This window comes from Arachis ipaensis, chromosome B04, assembly GCF_000816755.2.
Source record: "Arachis ipaensis cultivar K30076 chromosome B04, Araip1.1, whole genome shotgun sequence".
NCBI lineage: Eukaryota > Viridiplantae > Streptophyta > Magnoliopsida > Fabales > Fabaceae > Arachis > Arachis ipaensis.
Window position 1 is genome coordinate 76043894 of NC_029788.2, and position 3937 is coordinate 76047830.

A 3937-nucleotide genomic window follows, 5' to 3' on the forward strand; every position below is an offset into this window, starting at 1 on the left:
AAAATTTCTTGTCTTAACCTCATACGACTCGGGTAGGTGAACCATGATGGCCTGCTTCACCGACCGATTCGGAACAAGCCTCAAGAATCCAAATCCGATTTCATCAATCTCCACAAGCTTCTCAATGGCGTTGTTTTTAGTTAGCGTGCTCATCATGTCATGAATGTAGCTGGGCGAGCATTGCGACTCTAATAATTTTTGTCAATGGAAACACTAGCTGTAAGTCATAAATAGGATCATGTGGAATGACACATCGATAACGGTAAATATCATTGTCCCTTTTTTTCCATCTTGATTGGCTTTTCAGCAACACAATCCTGGTGCGTATTCACAAGAAACAGGTCCAAATCCTTTAATAAAACCTACATACAAAATCAGAAGCAACATAAAAAAAGTCCTCAATTATACATTGTTATTGCTGCTATACAAAACCCCAATCAACTACTACCATATAAAACCCAAATCAGAAGCAACATCTATCCATTCCTTAATTATACCCAAATCAGAAGCAACATCCAACAACTCGGATCAATGCTACTCAAACCCTACATCGATCAGCAACCTTTATTCAATACTAACCAAGTATCATCCGTTATTTGCTATTCACCCATCAAAAACATTCAAATGTAAGTTGGATTTGGTTTTAAAAAAAAAGAATGAGAAAGGTAATGATTAATAAATCAGAACATAGCCATGGAAATGGTAAATAGAAAAGTAGCTATCATAGTAAAAAATCCTTTGGAGAACTAAGATAAAAACTAATCTCAACCTACAATATGTTCAATTTGTAAAACTTACCTCAATGCTTATTATTTCATTTTGATTCATAAAAGAAATGTAAGACATGTATGATCAATTACTATAACCATAAAGTTGAATCAAAAGTTTGCTAAGAAGTACAAAACCATAACCTGAACTAAATTATCCATGTAAGAGTGCACATAGTTGATCAATTACCACACCTATTATTTGATCTTTAATTTTAAAAAAAAAAAACACCCCACCAATATCAGCAAGGTGTTTTTGTTGAACAATTAGAAAAAGAACAATGCACCTACTTACTAGCCAAACATACCTTGCAAATTAGAAAGCTACATAGACTTAGAGAGGAAATTAATGTATCTTGTGTTAACCTAATCACTGGGTGAATCCGATAGCACAATAAACAAAGAGTGACAGGGAATACTTGAGAACCAATTCATTCAAGATTCTTGTTCGAAATCATTTTATAAAAACATGCAGATTAAATTCAAAAGCAACATCTAACAATTCCTTAATTATACCTAAATCAAAGGCAACATCCAACAAGTATCATCCACGGTACTCAAATCCTACATCAATCAAAACAAACTATTAAATACTTACCAATTAGTTATGTGAAGGGAGGTTTTGAGGCTGGAGCAGGGGACGTCTACTGCGTTCGGCGGTGCAGAGTTGGGAGGCTTCAACAGAGCTGCCAAAACCGACATGCAGCAGCAGCAGCGCGCCCTTGGTGAGAAGGAGAAACACCTTGTTCCTCGCACCTGGGTGGAACGACGTTGCCGTGGCCGAGATTAGGGAAGCTCCGATTAACGCGCCAAGAAGCACGTCGATGAGATGGGAGCGTTGGGCGTTCTGGAGCGGTCTATGGAGGTCGACTGTTGCCCGCACGTGGTGGACAGAGGCGCGGCGTCCGATGAAGGGGAGGAGAAGTTTACCCGATGATCCTGGTACTCTGGCACGGCCGTGGATGGTTTTCAAATTCTGCTACGGTGAAACGGTGAAAGGAGAGGAGAAGGTTTGATGAGGGTTTGATTAGGGTGAATTTTGTTTATTTGGGTGAATTTTTGGATGTTGTTGAAGTGAGGTGGACTTCGGGGTCTCGGCCTAAGAGGAGTTGGCAAATTTTTGGCTTGACCCCCTCTTGGTTTCCTAGCATTATTGATAAATAAAAGGTTCCAATTAAAATGTTTCAATTTCTAAGGCACAAACAAATACATGGAGAGCTATATTACTAGACATTTGCAAATGAAATTAATGCTGACATGATCTTTCCTATAACATTATTTCTACTTTATGACGATTATTGACAAGCAAAGACAAAAAGAAAATAAATTAGGGTTTCGCTATTCTAAACTAATTAGTGAATGAGTTATCTATAGATAGTTGTGGTATTAGTGAAAACTTTTTTGGCACATTAGCAGCAAGGACCACACAGCGGCAGCAGAGATGACCAACCGGTAGGGTTGTATTAGGGTTTATTTTAAATAAATTGTAAAAAAATAATAGGGAGAGGGAATATGACAACCTATCTGAAAAAGAAGAAGAAGGCATCTCTAGCGACACAGGGAACAACAGTATCAGCAGTGGTAGGAGCAAGAAAAACGACAACGACAGTGTGATCAACACGACGAAAGGAGCACTAATCAAGTCCATGCAGTCTTTAATTTGGATGCTGTTGATGGTGGCTAATGGAAGGGTTATTGTATATATATCATGCTCTTTTTTAACCGTACATTAAAAACAAAAAAAGTATAATCCATATTTTATTATAAATATATCATGCTCTTTTTTATCCTTTTTCAGAAATTTATCTATTAGTAATTTTACATGCACTCCATGATTAGTAAAAATCTTGAATTCGGAATGCAATTTAGCAAGGTTCTGAGAATCGGACCGGTCAATAAACCGGTAGAAGTACTGGTTCAACGGTTTAATGGTTAACCGTGGTTAAACCGTGGTTGAACCGGTTTAATTAAATATTAAAATAAATATATTAAATTTTTTAACTTAGTGATCACTATCTCATTATTCCATCTTCAAAATAAAAAATTCCTAAATAATTTTACTCAGCAACAACTCAATAACAAATAAATTAATTCAGAATCAGCACAAATACCAGAAGTCAGAACAATAGTACTCCAAAAATCAGAACAATAACACAAAAATAACTCACAACATTATATGTAATCAACAATAATAGTCCAAAAGTCAGAACAAATACCAACAATCCAGCTCTCTTCACAACAACAATGAACAAGCATATAACCCAGAAAAAAACGATTCGCGATAAACATATCCAGAAAAACAGCAATCAACTCCCAGAAATCAAACTGAAGAAGCACTGGAGGAGCTTACCGTTGACGACGTCGAAGAAGCAAGCAACGAAAAACAGAGAGGCAACGATGGACAGAGAAACCCTAATCCCCAAATCAATTTGGTCACTCAACAGTGATCGAGGCGATCGTTCACCGCCGTTTATTGGATTTTTTTCCGCGACTGAGCGCCATCAATTCGAACCTTTCGTCTCGCCTGTAACCTAGTTTAGTTCGATCAATACCCTTTCTTCTTCACTGTCCAGTCGCCATCTCCAGTCCGCCACACTCCCAGAAGGCCAACACCGTCCTGTTCTGCAGAAGCCACCAGCGTCCAGTTCTTCTCTAGACTCCGCCGTCCTTTCTGTTCCGTCGTGATCGTCTCCCTCATCTCCGACGGTGCATGCGCTTCCTCTCCCAGAGATTGAAGCTGCGAGTTCCTTTGTCCCCCACTACGTGAGCTCTATCGTCGTCTTCTGCCTCTCGCCGCCTTCTCCTTCAGCGCGACTTTGGTGTGTGTTAGCAAGGTTTTGGCTTTAGGGTTGGATTTTGGTGAGAGAGAGAGAGAGAAGGGAAAGGGGGGTGTCTATCTCTCTGCCCGTTTGGGCTTTCTTTTCAGTTTTCCCAATTATTATTAATCAAAACGGTGCAGTTTTGATTAGAAATAGCTAACCGGCACTCCAAAAAACCGGACTGGTTCACCCGGTTCACCGGTTAACCACCGGTTTGACCGGTTTTTTGACCGATTTTTTGTCAGACGGTTTTCCACGTTACCCGGACCGGATAGGTAACTGGTTCCCAGTTTTTCCAGTTGAACCGGCCGGTCCGGTCCAGTTTTCAGAACCATGAAAATTACTGAACTA